A 10,732-nucleotide genomic window follows, 5' to 3' on the forward strand; every position below is an offset into this window, starting at 1 on the left:
GGTTCCCGACCGGGTGGGTATCCCCCTTGTTGTTGACCCGATTTCGGGTCCCTCAACAGGTAAATACTAAAAGCAAGAAGAAGTCTTCAAAGAATTCTTCGCCCATTATCACCTTACCAGACTCCCCGACAAGAGAATCTTCTGCTGAAGTTTCCGCTGATATTCACGCCGTACAGTCATCTACGGCTAAATAAAAAAATGGTGGGAAGAAGAAAGGCAAGAAGAAGAATAAAGCAGACAAAACTCCAAAGGAGAAAACATAAAAGTAGGAAACCAATGACGAAAAGTGCAAGCCCCGTTATCCTTGTGTTATTTGTGAAGAAGATCATTTTACAAGAGATTGCCCTCATCGGGCTGAGGTTGCGAAAATCGTCAAGGGTTCCCAAATTCCTGCTGTCTTGAAGGACCCATTTCCGAAAGATAGCAAAATGATAGGTTCTTCCTCGAGTGCCGTTGAAGAACCCATATTGATGATGTCTCATGTAAGGATTGCGACTCGGTCACACGATTATGGTAGTAAAAGTCCCATTGATGGATCGAAAGAAGTAGAATCTTCTCAGTCAAATCCATCAACCTCAGCTCCCAGTTCCGATCCACTACAAATCGAGAAACCTAACCCTGACTTAGTAATTAAACCGCCCGCCAAGGGTGTACTTCGAAGGTCTGCTTTCAATCCATATGCGAGAGCGGCCCAAAATTACAATATTGTTGAGGATTTAGCTGTTTCACCCTCAGCAATGTCGGCTTTAGAAGTGCTACAATCATGCCCAGCACAACGAAAATTACTTTTGTCGGCTATAGGAGCTGTTGATGTTCAGGACCCGAACCTTATAATCTTTGATCTAGAAAATAGTACACTGCGTTTACCTCATCAGATGGCTTTCCAGATCCCAGCGATAGTAAAAAACAGGCCTATTCATCGGACTGTAATTGATGAGGGAGCTTCCACGTGTATTATGTCGATACAATGCTGGAGATCACTTGGTTCTCCTTCACTAAATCAATCCCCGACAATTCTTAAGGCCTTTGATGGCCGTGGGTTCCATCCATTTGGCATTCTACAAGATTTTCCTATAGGGGTTGAAGGAAAAACCGTTAGTCTGGATGTGGAGGTGGTTGATGCCCCTCTAGACTACAACCTTCTCTTGGGTCGAAGTTGGTCTTACGCTATGATAGCGGTCGTCTCATCGGTCTTCAGAGTAATAAAATTTCCACATAATGGCAAGATCGTGACCATAGACCAGCTGGCTTATTTCTCATCCGACCCAGCCTCTTCAGAAAGTATACAGCATGTCGGTAAAACGACTATCCCGTATAAGGATGTTGACGTAGGATTAGTTAAAGATGCCGGTTTACTGGGCACTTTTCCTTTTCCTCCAATCAACGTCGTGTCTTCATTCACATCCATTCATATGATTACATCAGATACCATTGTTTACGACGATCCTTGGATCATTCCTTCCGAATTTGAAATAGACTCATTTGGTGATGCTATGCCTTTGAGTCCGTATGAAATTGCTTATGAAGCCGTGCAGTCTTTTACCGACCTGCGTTCAACCAAAATCGACCAAATGAATGTGGTCCATGAGGAATCACTTTTCACTTCAACCTCGGAGTTAACAGCATTTCCCGAAGTTGTGTCATCTGACGAACAACTTTGTGAAGTCCTGTGTGTAGACGATTTACCATGGGAAGATCTCCATCATAGATCTTCGTTTTTACCTGAGGATGATCGCTTTGAAAACGATTTCTCATCAGTTTTTACAGCTGAATATGTCAAGGAAGCTCAGAGTCCAATGAAACATCCTGATTCAGAGCTGAATTTGGGGAACATCTCTGGCACTGTTCCCATTGACATTTCAGTCAAGCCCGGAATCATTGAAAACATTCATATAGGTGCCTCGTGTTCAGATGACAAAATTCAGACATACAAGGCCCTATTTCAAGAATTCCACAACGTGTTTGCCTGGTCCTATGAGGAAATGCCAGGAATTGATCCCGGAATTGTTGTCCATGAGATTAAGACTTATCCGGACGCTAAACCCGTCCGGCAACGTTTGCGTCAGATTCACCCACGAAAAAAGGCTGCAATTAAAGTAGAAGTTGAGAAGTTGTTGAAAGCAGGTTTCATTTATCCGATCCCGCTAACGGATTGGGTGTCGAATATTGTTCCGGTTAACAAAAAACAGGGAACAATAAGAATATGTATCGACTATAGGGATATCAATCGTGCTTGTCCCAAAGACAACTATCCAACACCCTATATCGATCAAATAATTGATGATTGTGCCGGCAGTGAAATATTTTCCTTTATGGACGGTTTTTCCGGTTACAATCAAATCAATATTCTACCTTCCGATCAACCAAAAACGGCTTTCATTTGTCCATGGGGGACATTTTCTTATTTCAAATTACCTTTTGGGCTTAAGAATGCCGGAGCCACTTTTCAAAGGGCGATGTCTTATGCGTTTCATGACATCAAACACATTGTGCAACCGTATCTCGATGATTTGCCCGCTCATTCATTACATCGAGCTGATCACCTTGTCCATTTACGCGCAATCTTCATGAGGTGTAGGCATTATCATATACGTTTGAACCCACACAAATGTGTCTTATATATAGAAGTGGGACGATTGCTGGGATTTGTAGTTCCAAAAGCCGGCATTCGCATCGATCCCTCGAAGGTAGAAGCTATCATCAAATTGCCTCCTCCTTCGAGTCTTCGCCAACTCCAAAGTTTGCAGGGGAAAGCAAACTTTTTACGTTGATTCATTCCTAACTACGCCGAGGTTACAAAAGGTTTTACACGGTTGTTGAAACAGAACGCTCAATTCTCTTGGGATGAGATAGCTTAGCAATCTTTTGATGCACTTAAACACACGTTGACCCATGCACCGTTGTTGCATCCTCCCAACTACAACCAAGATTACTTTTTGTACCTCGCAGCCTCTCATTCCACTATTGGAATGGTCTTAGTTCAGGAAGACGAATTTGCAACGGAACATGTGATATATTATCTTAGTAGGAAGTTAAATCCCACTGAGCTAAAATATTCGCATGTAGAGAAATTGGCCCTGGCAGCCGTACAGGCTGTCCAACGTTTTCGTCATTACATTCTTCTCCGTAAAACTACAGTCATTTCGGATTGCAACCCTATGATCTACATTTTGACTAAACAATTGCTAGGGGGCAAGTACTCTAAATGGATCGTAATCCTGCAAGAGTTCAACTTGGAATTTGAAAAATCTAATTCTAAGAAATCTTTAGTTTTTGCAGAGATGATGTGTGATTTCCCGCGTGCTGACACGGAAACTGTGGCAGAGGAACCCATTGCAGACGAATCTTTGTTTCTCATCAGCACTTTAGATCCATGGTATGGGGATATAATCGTCTATCTCCAAACCCAATCCTTTCGGCCCGAAGCTTCAAATTCGGAACGTCGAAAAATTCGATTCCAGTCCCAACAGTATAAAATTATTGGAGATATTCTTTATCGCCGTGGGGCGGACTTGGTTTTCCGACATTGCTTAACTCACGAAGAGGCAAAAAGGGTTTTAAATGACTGTCACTCTGGAGCATGTGGCGGTCATATGTCTGGGTATGCCACAGCTCAGAAGGTGTTGCGTGTTGGCTACTTCTGGCCGTCCATGTTTAAAGACTGTATTATTGCGTTACGAAAATGCCACAACTGTCAAGTGTTTGATCGCAAGATGCGTGCACCACCTGCTCCTCTCCACCCTATAATTGCCGTTGGTCCTTTTGCCAAATGGGGTATCGACTTTATTACATGTAACCCTCACTCAGCCGGGGGGCATGCGTATATCATCCTTGCGGTTCATTATTTTACTAAGTGGGCCGAGGCGATGCCTACATTCGAGGCAGACGGCAAGACAGCTGCAATTTTCGTATTCAATCACATTATTGCTAGGTTTGGTGTCCCACAAGCGATAATTACTGACCATGGATGCCATTTTCGAAACATTATGATGACAGAACTTACAGGCCAGCTTGGTTTGCGTCACGATAGCTCAACTCCTTATTATCCACAAGCCAACGGTCTGGTTGAGTCCATCAAAAAAATTTTAGTTATCATGATCCGACGAATCATTGGGATTCATCGGTCGAATTGGCACAACATGTTATTTTCCGCGCTTTGGGCATACTGAACTTCAATGAAAACATCGACAGGGTTCACTCCTTTCCAACTAGTTTATGGTTTGGAAGCTGTGTTGCCCATTGAATGCGAAATCCCATCACTTCAAATTGTTGTCGAATTACTTCCAGCTACTTCCGAAGAGGAGAAGCGTTTATTATACTTAGCTCAATTAGATGAGACTCGACGCAATGCTGCACTGGAAATCAAGACTCATGCAAAACGAATGAAAGCTCAGTATGATCGAAATGTGACCCCTCGAAATTTTTCGGAAGGAGACCTAGTGCTATTGTATGATCAAGCTAACGATAAATTAGGTGCTGGAAAATTCGTTCCTATGTGGCATGGGCCCTACATTGTTAAGCGAAAGCTAGCAAAAGGGGCCTATGAGCTGGTTGACTTTGACGGGGACTCTTTGGGTAAACCCAGAAATGGACTTTACCTAAAGAGGTATTATGCTTAAATGATGGGTGTGGAGATTTTAGTTAGGTTAATTAGGTTAATTTTTCTTTCTAGCTAGTGTGTTTGTTAGTTTAGACAGTGTGCTTAGCTTAGAAAGTGTGTTTTTCATCGTTATTCTGCTTATCTTGGTTTTACCCTTGACGTTTACAGATGTCGATGCCTCTCCAAATGTACATTGGATTCGCTGATGGTGCTTGTCGTAATACACGGAATATCTCTTCCGAAGCTTGGTTTATTTATTCGCCCTCTGACGAGTTAGTTTCTATGCATGGGGTGAGCCTCGGTCAAACAACAAACAACATTGCAGAATACAGTGCAGTGATTAAGTTATTGTCTGAATCTATTTCATTTGGGATTCGGAGTTTGATAGTGAGGTTAGATTCTGAACTCGTTGTATTACAGCTTAATAGAGTTTATGCCATTAGAAATCCAGTGTTATTAAGGTTATTTTTGAGAGTGCGTCTCTTGGAACGTGAGTTTGATTACATTGAATATCAACATATTCCAAGGTCTTTTAATACATTAGCAGATGCAATTGCTTCTCGAATGTTAGATAGACATTTGCGATAATCATACATGTAAATTTAAAAACATTTAATCACACATGTTTAACAAGATAAGCCGGTAATAATGATATATATAGATAGGAGTGTGTCAAAAATACATCGTCTTCGATCATAGGTTGCAAAACACCTTATGATCGGCAAAAATGATAAGTACAAAAAACCAAAATGTCACATGTGTCTACAAAAACGATCATCCAATCACTGGTGATGATCTCTATATGACACCACTGCACGGGCTACCCTACACAAGAACCTCCTAAAAGGTCCTGGAACTCCGACTACATAACGCTGAAGCCTGATAGGAATATCATCTATAGTAGTCTCTGGTATATCTGCTGTCAGACGCTCTAGGTCTTGTTCCAACTCAGCTAAGGTCTCTGTAGCCTCATTCCGTGGGATCGGTGCCGGTGCAACTGGTTGTCTCCTCTCGAAAGGCCGGAGATTGGCTGGACGCCGTGGGCCTGCATCTGCATTTTGAAAATTGTCAATGTCAGTTTTGAGACGATATAAAAACAAAAAAAAAAAGTAGATAATTTAAAAACACTTGTGAAAAATAAAGTACCTGTGTCATCCCACTGTTCTCCCAGTGGAAGAATCATGTCCGGATCGCCACGAAAATTGACTCCGGCATAAGGAAAATCCTGTATCAAGAAGACCTGGTCCTCTAACCAGTGAAAATACTCCGGTCTAAATCGGACAACCTCCGTGCCCTCGTCAAAATGACAGGCCATCACCGCAACCCATCGCATCAACTTAGGCTCTCGGGGAAGCCCAGCCTCAACAATGAGCTGCTGCGGTATCAACATCGGAACCCTCTCTAGAGAAAAACTCACAACTAAAGGCCCATAACCAAAAGTCTTCAGTTGCCTATTTTTTGCCCTAGTCAGTTGGCCCTTTAAATTGTCCAACACAGCATCGCACCAGTTGAAAATGGTGCCCTGATAGCAGTCAATCGCCATCCGCATTTGGGACCCGGTGGCAATGTGCAAAGCGGCTGCGCCGCAAAGTCTGGTAACTGTAAAGGCAATTACCATAAGTTCAGGTCGGGATATCTTTTTGATTTCTATCCCTCTCTCCTGGTTTTGATTATTGCACCACTCTAGACGGAGACTAGCAATGGACTGGCCACCCGGCCTAGTCCCGGACAGAGTCAATTGTTCGCCCCTCTTGGGCAAACCAGTGAGAAAGTAAATGTCTGAGGGCTCTATTTCGAGCTGATGCCCTCCAATGTAAAAGCACTGATCCTGGACGTTCCACCTTTCGACCAGCCACTCTAGAAAACTTACCTGGGCCCTCATGCCAGGTATGGCCCAGTATTTGTAAAGACCGCATGCCTTTAAAGCATCAATGGAAGGTTGATGATTAATCACGGCCAAATTGACATCTTCGTGCTCTCTTTCGCGCCAATCAAGCATGGTGGGCAATCTACACACCATAAAACATCTGTTAGAGTCCATAAAATTGAAAGTTTTTGGTTCATTTTGGAGAAATTGGAGTTTAAAAACCCACTCCGCGGTGTACGCAGCCCGCCTTTAGAGACAGAGCGTGTGTACGCAGGCTGTCTTAAGGCAAGCTGCGTATGCCCAGCATTTTCCCAACTGAGAAAATGTCGGGGTACACAGGTCACCTTTGGAGCACCTGTGTACCCCGAAAAGCGGCCTTTGAAACCCCAAGCCCTCCAAAAAATGAATCTAAAGCTTAAAAACAAATTCTAAACAGATGGAAATGCAAGGGAAGATGTTGTAGAATACCTGATGAGACGGCGTTCGGTTTCGACGATCGGATTCTCCGCAACGACCACGGGAAGTTTCTTGCCAAAAACCCTTTTTCTCTCCTCAACAGTAAAATGGTAAAAATGAAATGGTAAAACCCCTTTCTATAGGTTTTTTGAGTAAATGAATGTTAAATTTGTTTATTTTCCACCATGAAAAGGTATTTTGCAAAGTATTTTTATCTATCATTAAACAGGTATGAGTAATGTGTTGGTTTTTGTGCAGGATAAAAGGATTTTCAAGGAAAATTGTCATTTTTCACAAACAAAAACATCAGAGTCATCTTTTAAGCCCTTTTCTGACTCCTAAAACATGAAAAGATCGTCGATCGTTTCTTTTACACTCGTTAAAACAGAATTAAAAGACGGTCCTCTTATAGCCCTTTTCTGACCGAAAAAACAGGAAAATATTGTTGGGTTTTTGTCGTTTCAAACTCGATACTGGAAATAAAATGACGTGTCCTTGATCGCTTTTTACTTTTTAGGTCAAAGACACTAACTATGAAAGTACTCCTTGGTCGTAAAAAACCAGGCGGTTCTCTCAAGTATTACTTTATACTTTTTTGGGCTTGGGAGACACAAATTTACGAAAAAGTTCAACCCTGGAGTCTTCTTAAGTTTTTCAGACTCTCTAAAATTGAAAAACGCCGAGTTTCTCCTATACTGGACTCATTAAAATTTCACAGTAAAGGACCTGTTCGATTACAAACTATTGTTGGGAAAAGCATCCAATACGGAATGACCCTATCCCACTCTAAGGGTGATAGTACCTCAGCAACAACCGAAGCAAAGCTATCTAAGATTTCTTCTTTATGAAAGTAAAATAGGGGAGAAAGAGATCCACTAACCGATGTCTTTCGCTAATGATTGATCCAATCTTCTCTCGTTGCTACTTGTTCCCAGCTCCTTGCTCTTTCACTGGCCCAGCTACACAAAGATCTTGCAAAAAGGCAAGAGAGGGAAACTACAAGAAGCATACATTCATAATTGATTCAAGGATTAGAATAAATCAAATACACAAGTATAACAATACACCATTGAGACACATGCATATAGAAGAACCTCAAATGCTTTATTAATGGAAGAAGTAAAGTTCAAGGAGTGTTACAACCATAGGAGGCCCAATCCAGCAACACCTCCCAGCAGAAAGAAATCTCCTCTTCACCTCTTTCAAAGCAATCACCCAATAGCTCTAAACTCAAACCAACAGCACTTCCTTACGTTCACAAAATTCCAGCCTCCCTAGACCTCATGAGAGAGCTCTATATATAGGAGTTTTGGAGAAAGGATGAATCAGCTTGAGAGCTAACTAGTGTCCTCTCCCACTTCAGTTATACTTCAGTTCTTGAGTCCACTTGGAGATCCTTGCTTCCACTTGGAGTTTAAGAACCTCTTACTCATCACTAGGCGAATTCCCTGATCGAAGTGTCATTTTGGAAGCTTCATGGGCATTGACACCTTGAGGAATGACTGTGCCACTTGTCCAATCTCACTCAGCGCAGGTAGCCTTTGTTGGAGTTGACATTCAATGCAGGTACAGAGAGGGGCAGTTTACATTCAGCGCAGATGCTCAGTGGAGCAGTTGACATGATCCAGAAATTGCTTGTTCTTGAGTGTTTTCAGGTGGAGAACTAATTTTCAGTGCTGTGGTTTGCTGACCTTGTTCCTCTAGGGGTAGGAACAACATGTTTAGGGACTTTGGATCCCTTAGATTATGGACATTTCATGCTTCATGCTGTAAGGCACAAAAATGTCTATAACAGTTGCCCCCTAAAGTATGAGGTCGTTTATCGGGTGAAATGCTTTATCCGGAGGATCCGAAGTTCATTCAATCGCTGAGAGGTGACCTGTAATAAGATACAATACAATACATTATTTTTCATTCTGCTTTCATGATCTAGCTGAGGTGGGCATTCCCATGCTCAGCTTTATAAATTCATTTTGGTACATAGAACAGACGATCGTCTGATGGTAGACTGATAATTCTCTGCTGAAATTATCATCCTTTGAGTAGGATGATCATCTGCTGCAATGATGTACATGTCAAATGTATTTATATTTCTTGAATATATATCGCAGCCCGGATGGATGAAACTAGATCTGGGGTCTTCAAACTCGTTCGATCTTCACTCTAAGTACAAGTCGATCCATGTGAGAATTGCGCTGAAGTCGAACATGGAAAGACATCGCTTGATTACCGGTCAATGATGTAAACCGTTAACAAGCGCGAGAGGAATCACCGATAATGATAATGACCCTCAAGGTACTGCAGTACAATTCACGTGGTGTGAATAAAGGACTTGGCGTCGAACACCACGCAAAATCTTCTGGTCGAAGGTCATTGATGTATACCTGTCGCCGGAAGTGAGAAACTTGCCATTGAGGCATGCAAGCTTCAAAGTACTGAGGGGGTTGTTCCTAGATCAACTTCTTGGATAATGAACTGAAGTCGACAAGAAGCGATCCGTCAAAGGAGGGCCTTAATGAATCCCACATCAGTGACACGGAACGGAGCTAATGATTTTAGTGGAGGTGAAAACAATCTGTGACATATGATTCAGGGTGGCGGTCATGAATGGATGAAGGATAATGTATGGCAGTGGATGGGACACGGTTGACTCTTTCTGAATGACATCTCTTGAACATATAACGACACTGATGCGATGGATCGGTAGCATTACCCCAAATGTGGATGGTTTGGCGAAGACCATGGTGATGAGACCGGTGAATGAAACAACCCAACCCGATGTGGTATGGAGGAAAAGTGTCATGTTCAAGAGCGACTTGCTACCATTAAAGCTTTGAGATTCTCCCAATTTTTCCCCAGTCATTTCTGACCAGTACCTCTTTATTTTTGTCAAGCTTGAGGAGGATAACATATGCTTGTTCTATAACCTGCCCTTCGGGCAAGCCCATCGCTATGTTTTAACGATCCTAGCGATAGGGAAACTCGTTCTCGTCTAAAGACAAGTTTGTCGCTATTTAATCATTTTAACAAGTCTAACGACAAGGAAAACTCGGTCCTTTTCATTTTTAGAGAGTCTGAAAAGGTACAGAAGGTTAACTCCAAAATTCCTTTTTCGTCATCTAATCCCTTAAGTCCGAAAAAGTATAAAACAATACAGAAGGGATGAGTTTTCGGTACTTTTAACGAGCCGAACAAAACAAGCGCTCGATCTTTTTGTGAACTAATCCCTCAGGTCCAAAAAGATTAAAATCTAGAGGAGGGATAGCTCTTCCGATCATTTAACGAGCTAGAAGGCCAAAACTCGGCAAACTTTTCATATTTTACGAGTCAGATGAAAAGAGCTCAAAGAAGACTCGTCTTTTGAGGAACGAGTGATAAACAGGGATAGCAGCGGATTCCAGGTATAGGTTGGAATTTTCCAATCACGGCAGTGTCATGAGGATGGCTAGGTGAAATCACTCTTCGCAGCTGTTTCTCAAAAGAGGTAAACACACAAATGGAGGTGAATGATCGGCCAAATGAAAAGTGGAGGTGACGGGCGAACACGACCAAGGCTTTTTATGGCTGATGAATTTATGATCACAATGGTTATTTACCGGTTCATTTTTTCTGAATGAGCTTGAACTCTAAGGGAAAGCTTGCTCACAATCTTATGTTTATTTTTTAACGAGCATGAACTATGCGCTAAAACTGCTCGAATCTTGCGTTTATTTTTTAACGAGCATGAACTATGTGCTAAAACTGCTCGATTATACCAGTCATAAGATAAGAATGTCTCCTGTGAGATAGCTATTTTTTATGGAGCTTTA

Source organism: Pinus tabuliformis, chromosome X, assembly GCF_031772625.1.
Source record: "Pinus tabuliformis cultivar Carrire ecotype Pingquan chromosome X, CPIR1, whole genome shotgun sequence".
NCBI classification, from domain to species: domain Eukaryota; kingdom Viridiplantae; phylum Streptophyta; class Pinopsida; order Pinales; family Pinaceae; genus Pinus; species Pinus tabuliformis.